The sequence below is a fragment of the Saccopteryx bilineata genome, chromosome 7, assembly GCF_036850765.1.
Source record: "Saccopteryx bilineata isolate mSacBil1 chromosome 7, mSacBil1_pri_phased_curated, whole genome shotgun sequence".
NCBI lineage: Eukaryota > Metazoa > Chordata > Mammalia > Chiroptera > Emballonuridae > Saccopteryx > Saccopteryx bilineata.
Genome location: NC_089496.1, coordinates 71,085,796 through 71,112,840, shown reverse-complemented (window position 1 = coordinate 71,112,840; position 27,045 = coordinate 71,085,796).

The window sequence follows — 27,045 nt, the reverse complement described above, 5'->3', positions numbered from 1 at the left end:
ACCAGGCCCACCCGTACACCTCTCTCTGCTCCCACCACGTGAGGACCTAAGACGTGGGGACATCAGAGTACCCCATGCCAATACAAACCCTGGTGAGGTTGCACTGATTATACCTTTGTCCTGGCCCACCTGCATCTCTGAATAGAGCAAACCATGTCCTTCAGATCCACAGAGACACGAAAACTCCCAACTCCAGAAGCCACGAAATCTCATTGTTGCTGCAGAGAACACTTGGGCAGGGTTCTTGTGGACCTAATGCGGATGGGGCTGCAGTACACACGTGCTGCTGTCCACTCTGATGGTGACTAGCGGGGGAGTTGGTCCTGGTCCTTGGGTTCAGTTTAGAGGGCATGGACTATGAAATGCAGTACCTGAGGCAGAGGAGCTTGAGGGCAGGAGCCGGCTGTCTTTAACCACATCTCAGACAAGGGGAGTTATTAGTGAGGAATGTTGTGTGTGAGGACTGTGAGATTCCTCTGGGCCTATCTGTTCTTCATTAGTGATATTTCAAAAGACAAACAGAAGGCCAATACACTCATTCACAGTGGTATGGCCTTCAGAGTTTGGGGATACACAGGAACCAGAAAGGGGCTCCGTGAGGAAGAAATTCAAATGAAGACGATCAGACATACCAAATAGCTGGACACACTAGAATATCAGGTCAAGAAGGATCAAGGAAGACTTCTTATCACACCAGGGTCTAAGGTTCTAAGTCTTAGGATCATCTCTACATTTGGATTCCACCAGAACTATGAACCACTCAGATGCAACCCCATCTCATGATCACAAGGACTGAATGTCGCCCTAGGCAGTTGCCCACCCACTGTTTTTGAAATGGGCTCACAGCCAGCTCTCTGGAAGAGATTTTGCCCTTAGGAATGATCTCAGCTTTTGGACCTGCTGTACCTGTTTGAATTTGGTTCATCACAAAATGATGGACAGACTCTGGACAGAACCACTTGGATCCTTAGCTTGAGGGTTTGGGGATAGGGACATTATTTGGTTGCAGATAATGGAAACCCTACTGAAAAAAGAAACCCTACTGAACCTGTCTTAGTCAGTGAGGACATTTATTGTCATTTCGTAGGAATCAGCACGGGAGGGTGGGCTTTGGGTCAGCTGATGCGGCATCTCAATGAAATCCTTTAGAGATTGTGCCATTTTTCTTTTTAATTTTTTCCATGGATTTGAGTGAGACAGAGAGAGAGAGAGAAAGAGGAGGAGTGGGAGTGGGGGGGATAGAGAGAGAGAGAGAGAGAGAAGCATCAATTTGTTTCACTTAGTTTTGTTCCATTTAGTTGTGTACTCACTGATCGCTTCTTGTACGTGCCTTGACTGGGGGTCAAACTCATGATCTCTGGTGCACTGGGTTGACACTTTATCTACTGAGCTACCTGGCTAGGGCTGATTGTCCCATTTTCCCCTTATTCGTGAGAGTGCCAGCTTCCCCACAGTCTCACCAACCCAGTATGCTTTCAGATATTTGGATTTTTGCCAATCTGATAGGTGCAAAGGGGAGTTATGATGTTATTTCAATTTTTTAAATACTATATTTCCCCATGTATAAGATGCACACTTTTTAAAAAAATTTGGGCTCTAAAAAATGGGTGTGTCTTATACAGTGGTTGTAGATCTTCTTACTTGCATTTCTCATTTTTCATGCTTGTTTTTTTTTAATTTTTTTAAAATTGATTTTTAGAGAGAAGAGAGAGAGGGAGAGACAGAAAGAGAAAGAGGAGAAGCAGGAAGCATCAACTCATAGTAGTTGCTTCTCATATGTGCCTTGACCAGGCAAGCCCAGGGTTTCGAACCGGTGACCTCAGCATTCCAGGTCGATATTTTATCCACTGTACCACCACAGGCCAGGTTCGTACTTGTTTATTTTTTGTTTTTTTTTTTTTATTTACTCATTTTAGAGAGGAGAGAGAGACAAAGAGAGAGAGGAGAGAGAGACAGGGGGGAGGAGCTAGAAGCATCAACTCCCATATGTGCCTTGACCAGGCAAACCCAGGGTTTTGAACCAGCGACCTCAGCACTTCCAGGTCGACGCTTTATCCCACTGCACCACCACAGGTCAGGCCTCGTACTTGTTTTTGCACTCACTGTTGAAGACAGTGATTCATCATCAAACACAGATGAGGACAAGCTAATGGATGGGAGTTTTGACAGTGATGAGGAGTTGTATGAATTATATGATGAATAAAACTTGAGTTTAATAACTTTATGTAATACTTTTTTTTTCAAATTAAGATGTGTCTTATACATGGGAACGTCTTATACATGGGGAAATACGGTAAGTCTAGTGACCATCTGGCAGCAAACATTTAAAAAATGTATTGTTTTTAGAAAGGATGGGAGAGAGAGGGAGAGAGAAAAACACTGATCTGTTCCTGTATGTGCCCTAACTAGGGATTGAACCCACAACCTTTGCGTATCAGGACAAGGCGCTAGCCAACCAAGCTATCCAGTCAAGGCAAATTGATGATATTATGAGAGTTGAGCATGTCTTCATTTGCTTAAGGGCTGTTTGTTTTTCCTTTTTTGTGAACTTTGTCCCCACCAATGTTGCTTATTTGTCATTTGAGTTGTTGGTCTCGGGCTCAGGATCTTTCTGTGTCTTTGCTGGCAGTGGAAGCGAGGTGACAGCAGCTGTCCTGGACCTTGAAAGGCATAGACATTAGAAATTTTCTGTGTGTAGCTAACCTCATTCCAGTTCTCCCTTTCCTGTTTCATCTCCCTTTTCTGTTAACTTTTCCCTTTCTTGTTTCTTCTAGAGGTAAGAGGGGCTAACCACTCACTTTCCTAGTCCGCCTTGCATCTCAGAGTGGCCATGTGACCCTGTCCCGCTCAGTGAAGGTGGAAGAGTGCTAGGGTTATTTCTGAGAAGCTGCTGGTAGGAAAAGGGACAGGTGTCACTGGCATAGTCCCTTACTTTCTGCCTTAACCTGGATGGAATGGCTGGAGTGGCAGCTTTCTTGACACCATAAATAAAAGACCAAGAGAGCCATAGATATGTTGATCCTAATATTACTACCACCACCAAACCAAGGCCAGGAACCACCTATTTGCCGACTTTTGCACTGGGCTCATTAAATACAGTGTGTCCGTAAAGTCATGGTGCACTTTTGACCGGTCACAGGAAAGCAACAAAAGACTATAGAAATGTGAAATCTGCACCAAATAAAAGGAAAACTCTTCCAGTTTCATACCTATTCAGTGCAGTTCGATGTGGGCTCACACACAGATTTTTTTAGGGCTCCTTAGGTAGCCATCCCGTATAGCCTCTACAGACTCGTCACTGACTGATGGCCTACCAGAACGGGGTTTCTCCACCAAACTGCCGGTTTCCTTCAACTGCTTATCCCACCGAGTAATGTTATCCTTTGTGGTGGTGCTTCGTTATAAATGAGCCAATATTCACGTTGCACTTTGGTCACGGATTCGAATTTAGCGAGCCACAGAACACACTGAACTTTCCTCTGTACCGTCCACATCTCGACTGGCATGGCCGTGGGCTGCTCCGCTGTATACACGGTGTTATGTCTTCATCTGCACATGTGCACATGCTGCCACATCATCCTACAGAAATGGGGAGGGTTTTCCTTTTATTTGGTGCAGATTTCACATTTCTATCATCTTCTGTTGCTTTCCTGTGACCAGTCAAAAGTGCACCATGACTTTACGGACACACTGTATCTTTACTCTTTTTTATTTATTTATTTATTTTAATTAATTAATTTATTTTCTTAGAGAGGAGAGGGAGAGAGAGAGAGAGAGAGAGAGAGAGAGAGAGGAGAGACAGAGAGAGAGAAGGGGGGAGGAGCTGGAAGCATCAACTCCCATTACTCTTTTTTTTTTAATTTTTTCTATTTTATTAATTTTTAGAGAGGGGAGTGAGAGAGAGAGAGAGAGAGAAGGGAGAGGGAGGAGCAGGAAGCATCAACTCCCATATTTGCCTTGACCAGGCAAGCCCAGGGTTTTGAACCAGCGACCTCAGAGTTCCAGCCAGGTCGACGCTTTATCCACTGCACCACCACAGGTCAGGCTGTATCTTTACTTTTTTTTTTTTTTTTTTTTTTTTTATTCATTTTTTAGAGAGGAGAGGGAGAGACAGAGAGAGAGAAGGAGGGGAGGAGCTGGAAGCATCAACTCCCATATGTGCCTTGACCAGGCAAGCCCAGGGTTTCGAACCGGCGACCTCAGCATTTCCAGGTCGACGCTTTATCTACTGCGCCACCACAGGTCAGGCTGTATCTTTACTTTTAAACTGTTGCTTATCAGGGTGTGGGAAGTGGGGTGGGAAGGTGTTCTGCTACTTGCTGATAAAAACATTTCTAACTGACAGTATGTGGCTTTCTATTTTGTTGTTTTATTAAAATTTCTTTTATTAATTTGAGAGAGAGAGAGAGAGAGAGAGGAATATCAATCTGTTCCTGTATGTGCTCTGACCAGGGATCAAACGGTAACCCCTGTGCTTCAGGACAATGCTCTAACCAACTGAGCTATCTGGCCAGGGCTTCTAAAAAATTTTTAAAGAATTGATTTTAGAGAAAGAGAGAGAGAGAGAGAGAGAGAGAGAGAGGAAGAAAGAGAGAAAGGGAAAGAGAGAGAAACATTGGTTTGTCATTCCATTTATTTATGCATTCATTGGTTCTTTTTTTTTTAACAAGAGACAGGGACAGACAGAGACTGACAGTAAGGGACAGAGATGAGAAGTATCAACTCATAGTTGTGGCATTTTACTTGTTCATTGACTGCTCTCTCTTTCTTTTTTCTTTTTCTTTTTTTTTTGTGTGTGTGTGAGAGAGAGAGGGACAGATAAGGACAGACAGACAAGAAGAGAGAGAAATGGGAAGCATCAATTCTTTGTTGTAGCTCCTTAGTTGTTTATTAATTGCTTTCTCATATGTGCCTTGACTGGGGGGGCTACAGCAGAGTGAGTGATCCCTTGCTCACGCCAGTGACCTTTGGGCTCAAGCCAGCGACCATGGGGTCATGTCTATGATTCCACACTCAAGCCAGCAACCCTGCGTTCAAGCCGGCGACCTCAGGGTTTTGAACCTGGGTCTTCTGCGTCCCAGTCTGATGCTCTATTCACTGCGCCACCACCTGATCAGGCTTAATGTGATTTTTGCAGATATTCTGATCTTAGTTTCTTAATTTCTGAAGTTTCCAAGTTTTCTATGAGGAACATATGTTGCTTTTATAATCACAAAAATGTAACATGTGTTATGGGCTGAATTGTATCCCTTTAAATTCCTGTGGAAGTCCTAACCCCCAGTGCCTCAGAATGTGACTATATTTGGAGACAGGACTTTTAAAGAAGTAATTTAGTTAAAATGAGGTTTTAGGGTGGGCACTAATCCAACATGACTTTTAAGAAGATGCGATTAGGACACAGACACACACAGAAAGAAGACCTTGTGAAAACACAGGGAGAAGACAACCGTCTACAAGCCAAGGAGAGTGGCCTCAGAAGAAACCATCCTGTTGACACCTAGATCTTGGGCTTCTAACCTCCAGAACTATAAGTAAATACATTTATGTTGTTTAAGCCACCCAGGCTATGGTGCTTTGTTTTGGCAGCCCTAGCCAGTGAATACACTATGTAATTAAAAAGAGAGAGAAGGCAAGGGATACAACAAGCTGCGGGCATTTTGAATTTTCATACTGAAAGGTTTTGCTGCTCCTGAGAAACCCAAGGGCTCAGGGAGTAATTTGCACCTTTTTTTTTTCACAGCTAGAATTTGAGCCTCCACCTGTGGGACACATAGGGAGCAAGAAGAGGATCCAAGAGAGCAAAGATGAGGCATCTCTACTACAAACCGCTGCCAGCCACCACCTGCACACGTGCCAAGCTTGCTCCGAGAGCCCTAACAGCAGGTCTCTTTGGGATGAATGGTTCTGAATGGACAGCCCATGGCTGGCAGTGACGAGTCAGGAAGTGGTGGCTCTTGGCCAGAAAACTCATGCCAGGTCCAACCTGGTGGCTGCTCAGGCCCACCGGACTCCAGACCCTTGAGGGAAAATAAAGAACCTAAAATAAATAAAATAAGGAAGTTCCCTCTAGGAAGACGTACATAGGTTTTGCTCAGTAACTCAGGGCTTGTTGTGTCCTCCCTGCCAGCTTTCATGTGCCCAGGTTAAAAACCTCTGCTCTAGTTAAAAACTTAGAAGGGCAATTTATGGAACTGTTTCAGTGGGACTGCTGCCAGTGCAGAAACTGCCCGCTGAGTAAGAGATAAACCCGGGCTGGAAGAGAAAAGGTCAGTCGGATGGAAACTGGGAGAGAGCCAGGAGCCTGCACAAACATTTCCACAAAGCAGGAGGCTGAAGGCTCCTGGGGCTCTGAACGCGGCTTTCCTGACAGCAGGGGGCTGAATGGAGGACCTGTAGAAGCACCTTTTTGCATAATGTGTAGATATAGGGGAGGCAGCTCTGGCCAACCCTATGGCCCCAGAAATATTTCCTCTTGGGCTGAAGAGCATCAGAGCAGGAAAGTCAGCGAAACCAAGCGTTGGATGCAGATGAACTTGGTCTACCTGATCAGAAAGTGAAATGATGAACGTGAAGCACCAGGGTTTTAAGTGGCCAAGTGCAAGGACTCTTGTATACAGTGGTGGCTGGTCAGGCTCAGAGAGTTTGCTGGGCTCTCTCCTACATGATTTGAACATAAGATTATAAAGTAGTGGATAATACAAACTTCTTGGATTACAGGAAAACAAATTTTTCAAGAATGTTAAGGGGAACACAGGTGACATTAGAATCTATATAAACACAAATTAATTTAAAAAAAGAAAGTTCATTGCAAAGCTATGTATATTAGTGAAAAATTGTCCCCAAATAGGGACTGTTGAAATAAATTGGGGTGAATTGTTTGATAGACACTTAGGCAGCCTTGCAAAATAATGGTATAAGCACTTTTTACCTTCCCAGTTCAAGCCATGGGGTCATTTTCCCTTTGAACTTTTCAAAGTGGACTTAACCTTCAGTGTGAGATGCAGGTGGCCACGCCCAGTTTTCAGTCCACATAGGTTCACATCCCAGGGGGACCACCGGGAGGGCAAGCTCCTTTAGCTTCTCTTATGCCCAGTGCCTCCTCTGTAAAATGAAGGTAATACCAGCAGGTAGCCTTTCTCTGTAAGTCCTCAGGGGTAAGAGCCATATCATGGTGACAGCACAGCACAGTGGTTAGGAGACCTGAGACCCACAGTTACTTGAGCTTGGCGGTTCAGGTCCCAGCTCAACTGTTTTCTTTGTGTGTTTAACTTTTCTCATCTATAATATGAGAATCACAAAAGCATGGGTATGGGAACTAAACGAATGAATGTAGTAGCCAAAGTGCTTATGTTTAAAATGAATATATCTGGGTTACTCTGCTCAGGAGATCAGCCACCAGCCGGGTGCACCTCGTCCACAGTGAGATAGGTGGAGGAAGCATACTTTCACATCAGATTTTCAAGACAGTACAAAAGAGGATATAAAATATCTCGCTAATAATTTCTGATATTAATTGCATGTTAAAATAATAATATTTTGCATTTATTGGGCTAAATAAAATATATTTTCAATTAATTTCACCTTTAAAAAACTATTTTTTTTGACAGACAGAGAGAGTCAGAGAGAGGGACAGACAGGAAGGGAGAGAGATGAGAAGCATCAATTCTTCGTTGCACCACCTTAGTTGTGTACAGTATTATATTAGTTCCAGGTGTACACCATGTGATTAGACATTTATATAACTTATGAAATGATCATCCCAGTGAATTAAGTACCCATCTGATACCATACATAGTTATTACAATCTTATTGACTATACTCCCTATGCTGTACTTTACATCCCTGGGACTGTTTCTGTTGCTTTTTTGAAAAATAAAAAACACTCTGTTAAATTTAATTTTCTAAGTAGAATTTTTTTTAAAAAGAAAAGAAACCCTGGCCAGAGAGCTCAGTTGGTTAGAGCATTGACCTGATATGCAAAGATTGAGGGTTCAATCCCTAGTCAGGGCACATACAAGAATCAACCAACAAATACAAGAATAAGTGGAATAACAAATTAATGTTTCTCTCTCTCTCTCTCTCTAATCAGTAAATTAAAAATAAAATAAAATAAAATAAAATGTAACTACTTTAAAATGTGTAATTGTACCTGTGGCATACATTGTATCATTGTACGTCTATTAGACATTGCTGGTTTAGATTCTAAACTTTAGAACAACGCCTGGCATGCAGCAAGGGTAATTGTGGCTACTATCAGTGTTTAGTACCCAGCACATGGTAAGTGCTTATCAGGAGGCAGTTTTTGTTCTGAAGACTTCTCATCGCGCCCTCTCTGTTCCCACTCTGCAGGTCTATGCCTAGAACGCCTTGTCTGTTTACCCGTCCGGCTTCTCACATCCACGGTAAGACCTTTCGGTCATTCCCTTCATTTCTCACCCCCCAGGCCTCTCCAGGGGCTTACTCTCTCCTCTCCCCCCCCCGCCCCCGTCATTATCATTCTCTGTTTCCTCCCTGGACTCTGTACATCTGAGGCTTGATATGTGATGCTCAGACAGATGGAATATTGCCAGAAAAGGCTGTTGGCAGGCTGCCAAGAGGCTGCCCAAGGAAGCCTCTACCCTGACAAATTCACTCCTGGGGCCCCCAGGTCTGCCCTCAGCCTGGCAGCTGGTAGAGCGGAGTTTGGAGTCTCAGCTGTGGAGTTGGACTCCTCAGTCTCTCAGGAGAGCAATGCACACACCAGATGGCAAGTTTGCAATGCAGTTAGCAGGGTGAGAACAGTTTTGTTTGGGAAAATATCTTGATCAGCCACTTTGCTTGAGGAAGGGGAGGTGCCAGCGACATTGCTGAAGGGAGATGGTTAAACATATGAAGAAATAAAGAACTTTAAAAGGTTTGTTTGTTAACAGGAATTTGGGGGAAAGGGACCCCAAAAGGAAAGACTATAGGGGAGAAGTTTGAAGAATGAAGAGGGGAGAGGGGACAAAATGGCAGGAGCCATAGCCTAGTAGAAATTCCAGTTAGAAATTCCCAGTTGCCCTGGCCAGATAGCTTGGTTGGTTGGTGCGTCCTCCAGAAGTGCAGAGGTTGCCAGTTCAATCCCTGGTCAGAGCACACACAGGAACAGATCAATGTTCCTCCTGTCTGTCTGTCTGTCTGTCTGTCTCTCCCTACCTCTCTCTCTCAAATCAATAAAATAAACATTAAAAAAAATTCCCAGTGGCAGAGACACCAACATATTGTGGTAAAACATACATAACACAATTGACCAACGTAACCATTTCTAGGTGCCCAGTTCAGTGGTGTTAAGTACATTCACACGGGTGTGCAGCCATCATCACCATCCATCTCCAGAACTGTTTTCATCTTCCCACACAGAAAACTCCGTACCCATTAAACAGTAACTCTCCATTCCCCCAGCCCCTGGCAACACCATTCTACTTCCTGTTCTCTATGAACCTGCCTCCTCCAGGTATCTTATACACGTGGAATTATGCAGTGTTTGTCCTTTGGAGTCTGGCTTATTTCACCTGTTATTACCTCCTAAGGCCAATCCAATTGTAGCCATACTCCACAGTGTCTGTACTCTTTACATTCTCACCAACAATGCATAAGAGTTCCAGCTTCTCCACATCCTCACCAGCACTTATTATTTTATGGGGTTCCTTTTCCTCTTTCTTTTTCATAGTAGCCATCCCAAGTGTGTACAGTGGGATTTCATCGTAGATTTGATTAGTTATGTAGATCAACTTTTTATATACTTACTGGCCATTTACATATCCTCTCTGGAGGAATGTCTTTTCAAGTCCTTTGCTCATTTTTTAAAAAAGATTTTACTGATTTTAGAGAGAGGAGAGAGAGAGAGAGAGAAAGGCAGGGGTGGTGAGTTAGGTAGAGGAAGCATCAATTTGTAGTTGCTTCTTGTATGTGCCTTGACAGGGCAAGCCAGAGGCTTTGAATCAGCGACCTCAGCGTTCCAGGTTGATTCCTTATCCATTATGCCACCACAGGTCAGGCCCTTTCCCCATTTTTTAATTGGATGTTTGTTTTTCTGTTGTTGAGTTGTAGGAGTTATTTCTATTCTTTGGTCATTAAGCCCATATCAGATCTATGACTTCTAAGTATTTTCTCCCATTTGATGGGTTGTCTTTTCACTCTGTTGATCATTTCCTTTAGCACACAGAAATTAAAAAAAAAATTTTTTTTAAGTGAGAGGAGGGGAGATACAGAGACATACTCCCACATGCACCTTGACTGGGGTCCACCTGGCAACCCTTGTCGGAGGCTGATGCTCTGCCCATCTGAAGCCATGCTTGCAACTGAGCTATTTTTAGTGCCTAAGGTAGAGGGAGCCATCCTCAGTGCCCAGGGCCAATGTGTTCGAACCAACAGAGCCATGGCTGCAGGAGGGGAAGAGAGAGAGAAAGAGAGAAGAGGGAGAGGGAAGGGTGAAGAAGCAGATGGTCGCCTCTTCTGTGTGCCCTGACTGGGAATTGAACCCAGGACTTCCACATGCCAGGTTGAGGTTCTACTGCTGAGCCAACTGGCCAGGGAAGACATTAAAAAAATTTTTTTTTGACAGAGACAGAGAGAGAGTCAGAGAGAGGGATAGATAGGGACAGACAGATAGACAGGAAGGGAGAGAGATGAGAAGCATCAATTTTTTTTCCATTGTGGCATATTAGTTGTTCATTGATTGCTTTCTCATATGTGTCTTGACCGTGGGGCTACAGCAGACCGAGTAACTCCTTGCTCAAGCCAGCGACCTTGAGTCCAAGCTGGTGAGCTTTGCTGAAACCAGATGAGCCCGTGCTCAAGCTGGCTACCTTGGGGTCTCGAACCTGGGTCCTCTGCATCCCAGTCTGATGCTCTATCCACTGCGCCACTGTCTGGTCAGGCAAATTTTTAATTTTGATGTAGCCCAATTTATCTATTTCTTCTTGTGTTGCCTGTCATATTCAAGAAATCATTACCAAATCCAATGTCATGGAGCTTTTCCCCTAGGCTTTAAGAGTTTTATAGTTTTACCTCTTATATTTAGGTCTTTGATCCACTTTGAATTAATTTTTGTAAATGATGTAAAGTAAGTGTTCAGTTTTATTTTTTTGCATGTGAATATCCAGTTTTCCCAGCACCATCTGTTGAAAAGACTGTCTTTTTCCTATTGAGTGGTCTTGGCACCCTTGCTGAAGATTGTTTGACCATATATGGGAGGGTTTATTTCTCGGTTTTCTCTTCAATTTCACTGACTTATATGTCTGTTTTTATGGCTTTGGTTACTGTCACTTAGTAGTAAGCTTTGAATTCAAGAACTGTGAGGCCTCCAACTTTGGTCTTCTTTTTCAAGATTGTTTTGGCTATGAAGAATCCCTTGAGATTCTATATGAATTTTAGAATGGATTTTTCTATTTCTGAAAAAAAAAAAGTCATTCAGATCTTGATACCATAGGACTTTTAAAGACCAGGATCTGTAATATTCCATTCTAAATTGTTTCTTTTCCTGCCAGGGCTACTCTGTTGCCCCATGCTGTAACTTCTGCAAGAAGTCCTGGCTAAGGGGCTGACTCCCAGCCTAGGAAGGGCACGCAGCAGAAGGAAGAGAAGGGACCAGAAACTGAGAGGCAGGGGCTTAGGAGGTCAGCAGCATAGGACTCCAGCCAGGGGGGATGGAAAATAAGCCCACCTGAACCCTGGAAACAGTGAGGCAGATGCTGGGGCTCCCACTGCCGGTGAGATGGGAATAGGAGAAGATTCTATTTATTTTTATTTAAAATTTCTTTCTTTCCTCCCTCCCTCCCTCCCTCCCTCCCTCCCTCCCTCCCTCCCTCCCTCCCTCCTTCCCTTCCTCTCTCTCTCTCTCTCTCTCTCTTTTTCTTTCTTTCTTTCTTTCTTTATTTCTCTTTAAATATTTTATTTATTTATTTTAGAGAGGGGGGAGAGAGAGAGATAAGGAGGGGAAGAGCAGGAAGCTTCAATTCCCATATGTGCCTTGACCAGGCAAGCCCAGGGTTTCGAACTGGCGACCTCAGTTTTTAGACCTCAATTTTTTTGAAAAATGGTGCATCTTACCCATGGGGAGATACAGTATACCAGGATGATGCTCTAACAAACTGAGATACCCAGCCCAGGCAGAAGATTCTATTTAGATCTCAAAGACCAGGGCCATGCTAGCTGGCACACAGGTCATTGACTAGGCACTTTGTCATGGGCAGACCAAGCTGGGGACCAGACCAAGAGAGAAAGGCCTGGCAGACTTGGGTCATGGCAAGGGGCGATATGGGACTGCACACGTGGTGACTGGCTGTGGTCGAATGAAGGCTTCTCAGTCAGGGGCCCTGCCTGATGCCCCTCCCTGGGTAGACACTGCCACCTTCTGGCTCTTTGTTGACTGAATGTCCTGCCCCATTTTAAAAAGAGCTTTCTCCTGATAAAGAGCTTTCTCTTTTACCTGCTCGTAATCCTATCTTCCTGGGACCCACCCAAGTCACCTGCACTAGAGTCTGGCTGATCCCAACCATTTCAATCTTTTGGTCTCCTCCCACTGATGGCTTAACACAACTGTTACTCTAACACCTTTGCAAATATAGCTTTGTTTGCCTTCCTTTTCAGTTGACGGGGGGCAGGGCTCACTGTGGACAGACACATCACTGAGATAAAGGCATCCAGACCACAGCACTGTTTCTGGTCCTTGCCATTGTTTCTCTTTTAGATGGTTGGTTGGCTTTGTTTTCTGGGTATCCCCTGTACCTCCTCACGACTGCTGCCTCTCAGGCGTGCCTGCTTGGTCTCTGTAACCAGTGGGTCTATTTGTCCAATTTATCACAATGGTTTTCTCCCTTCCCTTCTACAGGGTGTTACTTCTCTCTCTCTTTCTCTCTCTCATTACCTGTGAGCAAACACTTTCCTCCTGCCCCCCCCCCCCCAGAATCACTCTGACTTGACCACGGCCGAACACCCTCTGTTAGATTGTCAGACTCAGCGCGGATGCCCAACCCTCGGTGCCAGCTGGCCGGCAGCACGGGAGAACCCAGCTCTTCACCACTGGGCCTGCCCATACCCGAGGCCCCACCACAGAAGTGGACTGGGGCTACCATGTAGATTGGTGTCTTGCCTTAGACTCCGAAGATGTTATCCTAGCCTGTGCAGGGAGGCACCTAGTCCTTAGAGATTCAGCTGGGGGTAGTGGGCGACCTGGGGGAAAGGCCAAGGCTTCTGCGGTACACAGTCCACGCATGTCTGTTGCTCGCCCTCCACAGGACCCCCTTCCCTGGCTTGAAGGCCCTCTTAACACTCCATGTTTTCTTTCCCTCCTCTTCACAAGCAGACCTATTCATTGGGCACCCCCACAATGCATCCCTCCTCCCTGCCCCCCCCCCCATGCCACATGCTTCCTGCTTGGGGTTGGAGCACCTTGGAGGTTTCCATGAGGTATCAGTCTGCTGGCAGCCCAGGACCACGGTGGGGGGGCATGGCTGTGCTGTCCAGGCAGACCGTGGCAGGGCTCTCAGACAGCTCACCTTCCTTTCCACGCCAAACGTGGCCATCGGACATTCTGGAAGTGGGTGCTCAATCCCAGACTCCTGGACTCCTGGAGTTGCTAAGAACACTGAGGATGACCCAGGCCTTCCGAAGCTGTCCAGACCCATGAAGCCCAGCAGTGCAGGTATGGACAAGTCCTTCTGTTCTCAAAATGCTCTGTGGGGTGAACCTGAGTAACAGGAGTGGCTTAGCAGAGGGAACCTCTGTGGGAATTGAGAGGAACCACCCCTCTGTCCTGGTGACTGTCCCCTGACTGCCAGACCTAGATGGACCAGGTCCTGCTGACACCCCACCACCCCCGCCTCCGCTTGCCACCCTCGTTTTGGAATTTCATGCAAGCATTCTCCATACACTACCATAATGCTCTTTTCTGTTAGCCTCATTGAAAAGCATTCAGTGGTTTCCCACGGATCCTGGAATAATGGTGTCCTTGCCAGGCCTTCAAGGCCCATGTGAAGCAGCGTGCCCATTCCTCTGAGCTCAGCGCCCTCTGCCCTGGCTCATCACACTCCGGGCACACTGCTCTCCTCCAGGGTCTGGCATCCTAAGCCTCAAGGCCTTTGCACTTGCTCGGAACGCTCTTCACACAGATGTCCCTTCGGCCAGCTCCTTGTCATTTGGTCTGCAGCTCAGAAGTCAACATCCCCCAACTACTCCAGTCTAGAGTAGCTGCTCCTGTCCTTTATGTTCTATACATCCTCATCCCATTTTATTTTCTCTTCTACACACACCCCCTTCGGAAGCATCAGGGCCCCTCACTGGCATGGGCCCCTTTCAAGCCTCAGTACCTAGTTCTGTATTCTTTTCTTAAAAAAGAGCCCCCCGCCTAGCCAACCCAGCTGTGTAAGCTTCGGGCCCCACAGAATCTAAATCCATTTGTACCCAGAGCACAGGACCAGGCTGCACTTGGTACGTCCTGTGCCTGCCTCTGGCAGGAACACAAACTCACCATTCCTTCTGCCAGGCTATTTCAACAGGCCCTTGGCCTCCCTTGTCTCTTCAGGGCTGGGTGCCAAGAGGCAGCCTTGCCCAGAAATCTTGGTAACTGCCTTGCTCACTGTGCCCTGAATTCAATAGGGGGTGGGAGACGTACAGGCGCTGAGAGCTTCTGTTTGTCCTTCTCCATTCTGGATACCCCTTGCCCTGATGTCCCCAAATTGACAAGAACATTCGCAATCAGCAGCCATTGCACCACTCAGCAGGGAGACTGAAAAACCCAGTTTTCTGTAGACTCTTTCACAGCTTCCCTTTTTTTTTTTTTTTTGTATTTTTCTGAAGTTGGAAACGGGGAGGCAGTCAGACAGACTCCCGCATGCACCCGACTAGGATCCACCCGGCCTGCCCACCAGGGGGCGATGCTCTGCCCATCTGGGGCGTTGCTCTGTTGCAACCAGGGCCATTCTAGCGCTTGAGGCAGAGGCCATGGAGCCATCCTCAGCACCCGGGCCAACTTTGCTCCAATGGAGCCTTGGCTGCGGGAGGGGAAGAGAGAGACAGAGAGGAAGGAGAGGGGGAGGGGTGGAGAAGCAGATAGGCACTTCTCCTGTGTGCCCTGGCCGGGAATCGAACCCGGGACTCCTGCATACCAGTCCGACGCTCTATCACTGAGCCAACCGGCCAGGGCCTCACGGCTTCCCTTTCCAAGCTTCTCTGCAAAGCCCATCCTTGCCTATCACCTGCCTTACTCTGTCCAGCCTGGGCAAGGCTTTAGCACCTGGGGTTAACTCTTGCACTGCCTTGCCCTCGGCAGAACCGGCTAATTGATCACAGAACTCTTTTTTTTTTCTTTTTAAAGATGGGCTGTTGAAAAATGTATTGATTGATTTTAGGGAGAGGAAAGGAGGCCTGACCTGTGGTGGTGCAGTGGATAGTGTCAACCTGGAACACTGAGGTCGTTGGTTCGAAACCCTAGGCTTACTTCATCAAGGCACATATGGGAGTTGATGCTTCCCGCTCCTCCCCCTACTCTTCTCCCTCTCTCTTTTTCTCTATCCTTCCTCCTGCCTCTCTGAAATGAATAAATTAAATTTCTAAAAAAAAAGAAAAAAATAGAGAGAGAAAGGAATAAAGGACGAAACAGAAATATTGATCTGTTCCTGTATGTGCCCTGACTAGGGATTGAACCGCAACCTTTGCATATTGGGATGATGCTCTCACTAACCAAGCTAACTGGCCAGGGTGAGCACAGAGCTTTTTCTAGGTGGCTCCTGTGTAACTTCTACCCAGAGATTAGAGAGGAAACCTATTTGCGTCCTCGGGAAACTCGAATCTAAATTATTGAAGAGAAATCAGGTTCACAGGAAAAGGGCCATTGCTTGCAATGAATTTTTACAACTAGACTAGCCCAGGGAAGCCGATTCCAAGGCCATATTTTCTGTTTGACTAAGTAAGGGGAGGCCTTAGGAGACCAGGATACCTTGTGGCACATCCCGTGACACAGTAGGAAAATCGCTGACCTGGCACTGTAAGTCCAAGATCCAGGTGCTGGCTGAGTCCGTGCCTGGTAAGAGCCCCTTTCCAGACTGCAGAAAACTGACATCTCCTTGTAACTTTACAGGCTGGGAAGAGATCCAGAGATACCTTCATGCAGTTTTTACTGGGGGTCCATGGTGAGCTGTCCTTCAAAACTGGAGAGAGCATCACCTCCTGGTGGCAAAAGCAGTAAGAAAGGCAATGATGAGTAAGTTTAATGGTCACAGACATAACCAGCATCCACAAAGGTGCTTCTGGGGCAATAACACCTGAGGGGAACCATCCTGCTCACACGTACTACTTCCTAGTTCAGCTGCACATCTCAGCAACCTCCTTATCCTGTCCTTCCAATCTGGATGTTACAAACTCCACCACTAGGCTCAGTGTCCCCAACTACTCATCCCCCTTACTCTCTGCCTCCTACTTATCAGAGGACAAAGAGGTCCCCAGGCAGCAACCAGCTCAGCTCCCTCCTCCCCAGGAGAGGGGCGAATGTTTTCGTCTGCAGTTTGGAGCCCCCATGTGTGTGGGCTCAGCCACCTCTTGCCACCACTGTCCTCTCCCACCGGCACCTTCCATCTCACCTCTGCTGGCTCCCTTTCCTAAGCATATTCATTTCCTGAAGGTGTTCCCAGCTTATAAAAACCAAACAAAACAAGACAACAAATCCAACCTGAAACCCAAATCCCAAAGCCCTCTTTTTGTCTAGCATCTCCCTCCTGCTTTCTCTTTCTTGAAAGAGAAGTCTAGGCCCTGGCTGGGCGGCTCAGTTGGTTAGAGCGTTGTCCTGAAGCACTAAAGGTTGTAGGTTCGGTTGCCAGGCAGGGCACATACAAGACTCAACCAATGACGGCATGAACAAGTAGAACAACAGATTGTTTCATTCTCTGTCTCTGACTCTCTCCCTACCTCTCTCTCTGAAAATCAGTAAATTATAAAAAAGTGGGGGCCTAAGAAAAAAGAAAAGAAAGAAATGTCTACACTGGCAGACCCCCAGCCTTTCCTCGACCCACTGCTATTGGGCTCTGCTTCCCCTGCCATAGCCTCCTCACCATGCAACAGAGAAATGAGGAAATAGCCCCTGCCGTCCCTAGCCGGTTGGCTCAGCGGTAGAGCGTCGGCCTGGCGTGCGGAGGACCCGGGTTCGATTCCCGGCCAGGGCACACAGGAGAAGCGCCCATTTGCTTCTCCACCCCTCCGCTGCGCTTTCCTCTCTGTCTCTCTCTTCCCCTCCCACAGCCAAGGCTCCATTGGAGCAAAGATGGCCCGGGCGCTGAGGATGACTCTGTGGCCTTTGCCTCAGGCGCTAGAGTGGCTCTGGTCGCAACATGGCGACGCCCAGGATGGGCAGAGCCTCGCCCCCTGGTGGGCGTGCCGGGTGGATCCCGGTCTGGCGCATGCGGGAGTCTGTCTGACTGTCTCTCCCTGTTTCCAGCTTCAGAAAAATGAAAAAAAAAAAGGAAATAGCCCCTGCCGAGGTCACCAACGGCCTCAGGATTGCTAAATCCAGGGGGCCTCATCCGTGCTGGAGCATTTCATAGCCTTCTCATTGTGGGCCATCCCCTGGACACCTCACATTTCTGTCGGTGTCCTTCTGGGTCTCCTCTTCCTTACGGGCTCTTAGGTGTGGGTGGCCCCCGGGGCCTCACCCCTGATCCTTCCTCTCGTCCCCTTCTCCAACCTCACAGCAGTCTCTCCGCGAGCCATCTTCTCAGACCCCCTGGCTCCCACTCCTGTGTCTGTGCTGAGAACAGTCAGTAGTGAGCAACATGCTAAAGGATACAGGATAGCTGTGTCTGAAATGAGGAGGCCATGTGAGGGAAGACAGTTGAGAAAGAAAGGGACAATCCTGGGTCCTTCCTGTGCCCCAAGCCCTAGATTTCTCACCCGCCAAACCGGGGTAAGAATAGTACCTACTTCATAAGGCTGTCATGACACCGAAGTGGGTTAATTCTAGAGTAAGTGCATGTCATCATCAACATTATGACTGTCTCTGTTGTTTGCCAGGACAGAGTAGCAATGGAGAGAAGTGAGGTTCACAGAGAAATGGTCATTTGGATGCAGATTTTGAGACATATGAGGGCAGTGGACCAGTGGGGTATACATGCTCAGGGCTTTCCTAACCCAAGAATATAGATTTCATGAAGCAGAGAGCTGGGGGTCTGGCCACTCCTCCCCAAAGCTCTGCTCTCCTTCCAGCCATCTGGATGCCCTTGCGAGCACCTGACATGGGTTCAGCAACTGGCTGACCAGGCTGCTGTAAGCGCACGTCCCGGGCATTCTTGACATAGTCTGTCCTGAAGAGGGGGGAGGTGCAGGTGGACTGGCATGATACACAGCCAAGAGCCAGGGAAGGAAAAGGTCACCTTTTGGGCTGTGTCCTGGGGGAAGGGACACAGTTACCAGGGGAACAAGCACTGGTCCTTAAGAAGTTCACTGAACCTGTGCTTAGCACTTGTCCAGTTGCCAGGGCCTGAACTAAACATGAATGCCATTTGTCATGATAACAGGCTCTAAGCAAGGACCCATAGATTGAATCAGCGGTGGCTAGAGACAGCTCACACAGGCTCATAGAGACAACTGTTAAATTTTCAGAAATTGCCCTGGCCAGTTGGCTCAGCGGTAGAGCGTCAGCCTGGCGTGCGGGGGACCCGGGTTCGATTCCTGGCCAGGGCACATAGGAGAAGCGCCCATTTGCTTCTCCACCCCTTCCTCCTTCCTCTGTCTCTCTCTTCCCCTCCCGCAGCCAAGGCTCCATTGGAGCAAAGATGGCCCAGGCGCTGGGGATGGCTCCTTGGCCTCTGCCCCAGGCGCTAGAGTGGCTCTGGTCGCGGCAGAGCGACGCCCCGGGGGGGCAGAGCATCGCCCCCTGGTGGGCAGAGCATCGCCCCTGGTGGGCGTGCCGGGTGGATCCCGGTCGGGCACATGTGGGAGTCTGTCTGACTGTCTCTCCCCGTTTCCAGCTTCAGAAAAATACAAAAAAAAAAAAAAAATTTCAGAAATTTTGCAAGCCAATTGTTAAACACAGTCATTATTAAAAATTAAGTTATAGAAACTTACACTGAAATAAATTAAAAGACTCAAAACTTATCACTTCCTATTTATTTTACTAACGCCTCTCCTCTTAAGGATAGTCACATCTACTGTGTCTATATGGTGGAAGCGATACTGTAGGACTCCAGCCCTCTGGGAACGACCAGTGTTGCATGGAAGAAACCTACTCAACACACAAACTTATGTCAAGAGGAAGAGAGGGGGAGGCCTGCCAAGGGAGGCAAAGAAGACCTCCTGAATTTCCTTCTCCCTTAGCTTTTATTATCAGAAGCAGAACAGAGGTAACAGGATTACAACGGAGGGAGGCCAGGTGATAAGGCAATGGTTCTCAAACTTTTTTCCTTTTTTGTAATTTTAATTTTTATTAATTTATTGTGTTTACATAGATTCTAATGTCACCCGTGTTCCCCAGTACATCACCGCTGTCTCCCTCCTCATAACACCCTCCCCCCTTCCCTCCGGGATTTTTTTTTCTGCTCTCGTCCCATCCTATCATCCTATCATCCCCTTTCCCTCTGTCCGCTTTCCTTCTGGAAACTTTGATCCCGCCTCTGTCTCTATTCTGCTCCTCAGTTTATATTGTTCGTCGGATTCCTCATATGAGTGAGGTCATATATTTTTCTTTCTCTGCCTGGCTTATTTCACTTAACATAATAGTTCCAGTTCCATCCATGTTGTCACAAAAAATAATATTTCCTTCTTTTTCATAGCCCCATAGTACTCCATTGTGTATATGTACCACAGCTTTTTTTAAAAATTTTTATTTATTTATTTATTTTTACAGAGACAGAGAGAGAGTCAGAGAGAGGGATAGACAAGGACAGACAGACAGGAACGGAGAGAGATGAGAAGCATCAATCATTAGTTTTCATTGTGCACTGCAACACCTTAGTTGTTCATTGATTGCTCTCTCATATGTGCCTTGACCGCGGGCCTTCAGCAGACCGAGTAACCCCTTGCTGGAGCCAGCGACCTTGGGTTCAAGCTGGTGGGCTTTTCCTCAACCAGATGAGCCTGCGCTCAAGCTGGTGACCTCGGGGTCTCGAACCCGGGTCCTCTGCATCCCAGTCCGACGCTCTTTCCACTGCGCCACTGCCTGGTCAGGCTGTACCACAGCTTTTTAATCCAATCGTCCACTGATGGATACTTGGGCTGTTTCCAATTCTTGGCTATTGTAAACAATGCTGCCATAAACATGGGGGTGCATTTCTCCTTTTCAAACTGTGCTATGATATTCTTGGGGTATATTCCTAAAAGTGGGATGGCTGGGTCAAAAGGCAGTTCAATTTTTAATTTTTTCAGGAATCTCCATACTGTTTTCCACAGTGGCTGCACCAGTCTGCATTCCCACCAGCAGTGCAGGAGGGTTCCCTTTTCTCTACATCCTCGCCAGCACTTACTCTGTGTTGTTTGTTGATGAGCGCCATTCTGACTGGTGTGAGGTGATATCTCATTGTGGTTTTAATTTGCATTTCTCTAATGATTAGTGATGTTGAGCATTTTTTCATATGCCTATTAGCTTTCTCTAGCAGCTTTTAATATTTTCCTTTATCACTTAGCTTTGGTATTTTAATTATGATGTGTCTTGGTGTAGATTTCTTTGGGTTTCTCTTTAATGTAATTCTCTATGCTTCTTGAACTTGTGTGACTTTCTCCTGCATCAATTTAGGGAAATTTTCAGCTATGATTTCATTGAACAAGGTCTCTAACCCTTGTTCTTTCTCTTCTTCTTCAGGAACCTCTATGATGTGGATGTTGTTTCTCTTTAGGTTGTCACAGAATTCTCTTAGAGTTTCCTCAGATTTTTTCAGTCTCTTTTCTTTATGCTGCTCCACTTCCGTGCTTTCACTTATCTTGTCCTCTAAGTTGCTGATTTGATCCTCTGCTTCATCCAGCCTGCTTTTAATTCCTTCCAGTGTAGTCTTCATTTCTGATTTTGTGTTTGTCATTTCTGTCTGGTTCTTCTTTATGATTTCTGTGTCCTTTTTGATGCTTTCAATTTCTTTACTGAAGTTTCATTAAGTCTATCCATTGTAGCTTTGAGATCTTTAAGCATCCTAGAAATCATTATTTTATACTCTGCATCCAGTAATTTGATTACTACTGATTCATCCAAGACTTTATTAGAGGATTTATCTTGTTGAAGCATATGACTTATGCTTCTCTGCCTACCCATTATTTTCTATGACTTATAGGCTTCTTCCAGCTGTGATCTTCTTACCTATTAGAGTCTCTTTGAAGTCTTGATTTGTTTGTTTTCTTTTCAGTTTTCTTAACTCAGTGGTAGTCTTGTTTACTGATCTCAGCAGGGGCCTTATTTGGAGCTGTATCCAGGAATCTTGAACTTTTTGAAGTCAGGGCACATTTAAAATCCTCAAATAGCCTGACCTGTGGTGGCGCAGTGGATAAAGCGGAGACCTGGAAATGCTGAGGTCGCCGGTTCGAAACCCTGGGCCTGCCTGGTCAAGGCACATATGGGAGTTGATGCTTCCTGCTCCTCCCTTCTCTCTCTCTCTCTCTCTCTGTCTCTCTCATTCTCTCTCTCTCTCCTGTCTAAAATGAATAAATAAAATCTTTAAAAAAAAAATTTAAAAAAAAAAATAAATAAAATCCTCAAATAATTGTAGGTGCACTATATACAAATTTCTGAGAAATATGTTGTAATAATTAAGTCAAATATTAAAGAAAAAAATATGAAGTCCAAGCATGCTTTTATGGTAATTAAACAAAATAAATATGACAAAATTAAAGTTATTCTGACATTAAAAAACATTTTTATGTTACATTTTATGTTATTCTTTTTAGAATTCCTCAAAAAGAGGGGTTAAAAAATAAAAAACAGCCCTGGCCAGTAGGCTCAGTGGTAGAGCGTCGGCCTGGCGTGCAGAAGTCCCGGGTTCGATTCCCGGCCAGGGCACACAGGAGAAGCGCCCATCTGCTTCTCCACCCCTCCCCTTCTCCTTCCTCTCTGTCTCTCTCTTCCCCTCCCACAGCCGAGGCTCCATTGGAGCAAAGATGGCCCGGGCGCTGGGGATGGCTTCTTGGCCTCTGCCCCAGGCGCTAGAGTGGCTCTGGTCACAACAGAGCAACTCCCTGGAGAGGCAGAGCATCGCCCCCTGGTGGGCGTGCCGGGTGGATCCCGGTCGGGCGCATGCGGGTGTCTGTCTGACTCCCTCGGAGTATTCGGAAAAATATAAAACAAAACAAAACAAAACAAAAAACAAGAAAAGGTTATCTTTTTATATATATAGATACATTCTTAGTAAGATTTAGTAAATTTGGCAGGTCCTGGCACAAATGTGTTAAGTTTTTTCATTCTTGTGTTTATGAGAAACATGAGCCTGATGTATCCTAGAGATTTCTTCAATGTTTGGGCATATATTTGAAAGGCAAACTCTCATTTCCTCATCAATACATTGAAGAATTCCTCTCTTTTACTCTTAATTGTGTTGAGTGCAGAAAACTCCCACCATACATATCATCTTAACTTTATACCAAACAAAGGATAGAAGAAACTTGCCTCCAGTCTTTCCGGGGAACATGGGTGCAGTGTAAACAATTCAGCACCACAGCTTAACAGCCTTTTGGAACCTAATCAGGCAAGTGAGGTAGGGGGTTGGGCAGACTGTCAGTTTATAGCCAATTTCCCACACCTCTGTCCCCCCAAAATCTAAACTCTAAAAACCCTGTTGGTTTTTTGGTGCCCAACAGGCACATATTTCTCTGGAATACCATAGGGCACACCTGGAAATCTTCTAGGGCACACCAGTGAGCTCTGGCACACACTTTGAGAACCACTGTGATAAAGGAAAGAATGACTAATGGCCGTTTTGCCAACATGGAGAAAGGGCTAATTTGGTCAGTACGTTCTTTTCTTTTGCTAATTAACAAGCACAAAGGAATGGGCAATATATAATCTCTAGGTTAATTTTCTAAAGCCCGTTCACATGCATTCCTTTGCGTCTGCACAAAGGTCACTCACAGTTTTTTGGTGTTTGCATCCAAGAGACATTCACTCAGGGCTCTTAACTAAAGTTCCACAATCCAAGTCCTACAGGGTTCAAGGTTAGATGGGTGATTCCCTACATGATACAACTCTGTGTTCAGTGATGTTATGTTGGTAGTTTGAAGTTGGCCATAAGTATTTTCTTTTAATTTGTATTGATTTTAGAGAGAGGAAGGGAAAGGGAGAGAGAGACACACACACACACATCAATTTGTTGTTCCACTTATTTATGCATGCATCGGCTGGTTCTTGCATATGCCCTGATCAGGGATCAAATCTGCAACCTTAACATATCAGGACAACGCTCTAACCAATTTAGCTACCTGGCCAGGGCCAGGAATAGGTTATCTACACCACAGAAATCAGCAAAGCCAGAAATCAACACACACACACACACACACACACACACACACACACACACACACACTTTCTCTCCCTCTCTCTCTCTCTTTCTTTCTCTCTCTCTCTCTCTTTCTCTCCATAAAGTGGTTGTTAAATATATTTACCAGCACCTTACTGGACAAATTGATGTCAGAATTTTGTCTGATCTGACCTGTGGTGGCACAGAAGATAAAGCATCAGCCTGGGCCTGACCAGGCGGTGGCACAGTGGATAGAGAGTCAGACTGGGACGCAGAGGACCCAGGTTTGAAACCCCAAGGTCGCCAGCTTGAGCGTGGGCTCATCTGGTTTGAGCAAGGCTCATCAGCTTGAGCCCAAGGTTGGTGGCTTGAGCAAGGGGTCACTCAGTCTGCTGTAGCCCCCCCTCCATGTCAAGGCACATATGAGAAAGTAATCAATGAACAACTAAGGTGCTGTAATGAAGAATTGATGCTTTTCATCTCTTTCTCTTCCTGTCTGTCTGTCCTATCTGTCCTTCTCTCTGTCTCTCTCTCTGTCTCTGTCTCTCTCTCTCTCTCTCTCTCTCTCTCACACACACACACACACACACACACACTCACAGCATCAACCTGGAATGCTGAGGTTGCCGGTTTGAAACCCTAGGCTTGCCTGGTCAAGGTACATATGGGAGTTGATGTTTCCTGCTCCACCCCCTCTTCTCTCTCTCCACCCCCATCTCTAAAATGAATTAAAAAAAAAAAGAAACCCTGGCTGGTTGGCTCAGTGGTAGAGCATCAGCCTAGCGTATGGATGTCCCAGGTTCAATTCCCAGTCAGGGCACACAGGTGAAGTGACCATCTGCTTCTCCACCCTTTCCCCTCTCCTTTTTCTCTACCTCTCTCTTCCCCTCTCACAATCAAGGCTCCATTGGAACAAGTTGGCCCAAGCACTGAGGATGGCACCATGGCCTCGCCTCAAGCGCTAAAATGGCTCTGGTTGCAACGGGGCAATGGCCCCAGATGAGCAGAGCATTTCCCCCTAGTAGGCTTGCCGGGTGGATCCCGGTTGGGGCACATGTGGGAGTCTGTTTTTCTGCCTCCCTGCTTCTCATTTAAGAAAAATACAAAAAAAAAAAAATTTCTCGTGAGTTTTAGTATTCTCCTCCCTCAGGTAGGGCCCAAGCCCCACCCCAGCCTTCAGGTTTCCCCTCTCCAGTGTGATGAGAGCAGCCTCACATGTACATGCGCATCTCACTGGTCCACACCCTACTTAGAGTCAGCATAATGACCTCATTATTGACCACTTAACACTCGACATGTTGTCCCTCAGCTAAGCACTCATTTAACCCTCACAACAAAGTACTGAACTTTTATTCTACCCATTTCACAGGGGAGAAAGTGAGCCACAGAGAAGTTAAGCGACTTTCCCACAAGGCAACCAGCTAAGACAAGTTTGGAATGTCTCATAACCACTAGCTCTACTGACAAAGAATAATCTGATCATCTGACAAGGAATTTGATTAAGTGGTTCAGTTGCCACCAACCCTGACATTACGTTCACCTGCCGAGGGCATTCATTTTGATGTAGTTTTATTGTTTTTAGTTACAACCAATAAAACTGTGGCCTCCCAAAAGGTGGACTATTCGACATCTTTGAGAGACTTTAATGAATAAATAAGGCTATTCTACAGTTAATGATCCACTGTTTCAGTTCATGTCGTGTTTCTAAATCAATCATTAGTTTGGAATTGAGATCTAACTATGTAACCAAATCAATTCAAGACCTGCGCATCTCCCATGAAAGCTAAAGCCCAGAGTGTTTAAATACTTGTTAAGTTAGGGGGCTTATGAGAGACAGTAACCAGATGTGGGGAAAATGGCTGTGTTAGGCTTGCTCATAGGTTTACTGGCTGCAAGCCCTTTGAGCAAATAGTGCAGGAGCACGTGACAGCACTATTGTAAGATGTAAATACTTCCCCTCAGGCGGGATAAGGGAGATCCTGCCCCCCCCTCTGAGAGGTGCGGGATTTGGGTTTCTTTTTTTCCTCCCTGATCCTTTGCTTTCCACTGTGAAAAGCAGGTTGCTGCTTTTCTCTGGTTTTCTTTTTTGGCTTGCCTGTCTTGCTGAGATGCCAATAAATCAGAATGGCCCACCATCCTCCCGCTCCGCTGTTTCTTTACCATCTGCCTGAATTCAATGAGAACCTGCATGGCCACTCTGGCAGCTACTGGCCTTACACCAGGTTTCTCTGACTCCAGAGCCCCTGATCCAGGGAGCAGCATATGATGACTCTTGTAGAAGTATATGTAACGGCAGAGAAAAATATCTGTGAAGTATTAAGTTAAAAAAGAGATTATGCCTAGCTGGGTAGCTAGCTCAGTTGGTTGAAGCGTCAGCCCTGATACACCAGGGTTGCGGTTTGATCCCCTATTGGGCTCATGTAGGAGGCAACCAATGGATGCACTACTGGGTGAAACAGAGAATCACTGTTTCTCTCTCTCTCTCACTCTCTTTCTCTCTCCCTTCCTCTATCTCTAAAATCAATTAACACTGTACATTTTAAAAATTTTTTAAAGGTTAAAAATGACTGTATTTTATCAATTCTTGAATACACATGGTTTTTCACTTTTTTTTTTATTTATTCATTTTAGGAAGGAGAGGGAGAGAGGAGGAGGAGCAGGAAGCATCAACTTCCATATGTGCCTTGACTAGGCAAGCCCAGGGTTTTGAACCAGCTACCTGAGCATTCCAGGTCAACACTTTTTTTTTTTTTGTATTTTTCTGAAGCTGGAAACGGGGAGAGACAGTCAGACAGACTCCCGCATGCGCCCGACCGGGATCCACCCGGCACGCCCATCAGGGGGCGATGCTCTGCCCACCAGGGGGCGATGCTCTGCCCCTCCGGGGCGTCGCTCTGCTGTGACCAGAGCCACTCTAGTGCCTGGGGCAGAGGCCAAGGAGCCATCCCCAGCGCCCAGGCCATCTTTGCTCCAATGGAGCTTCGGCTGTGGGAGGGGAAGAGAGAGACAGAGAGGAAGGAGGGGGGGGGGTGGAGAAGCAGATGGGTGCTTCTCCTGTGTGCCCTGGCCGGGAATCGAACCCAGGACTTCTGCACGCCAGGCCGACGCTCTACCACTGAGCCAACCGGCCAGCAGGTCAACATTTTATCCACTACGCCTCCACAGGTCAGGCCTTGCTTTTTCACACTTAACATCTGAAATCAGGGTACATCAAAAGTCAATTCTAGGTGAATTATAGATATTAATGTGAAACAGTAAAGTTTCTAGAAAATACTATAGGAGAATAGCCTTATAATTTGGGGGTGGAAAAATTTTTATCAAACAGAACACAAAACATAACCATAAATGATAAGTTGGACTAAATTAAAATTAAGAATATTAGTGCATCAAAAGACATATTAGGAGAATGATATAAAAATGCTGACATGTACATCTGAAACTAATATAATGTTATGTCAAATTATATTTCAATAAAAATAAATTAGCCCTGGCTGGATAGCTCAGTTGATTAGAGTGTTGTCCCAATATGCCAAGGTTGTATGTTCGATCCCTGGTCAGGGCAAGTTAATGTTTCTCTCTCTCTCCATTCCTCTCTCTCTCTCAAGTCAATTTT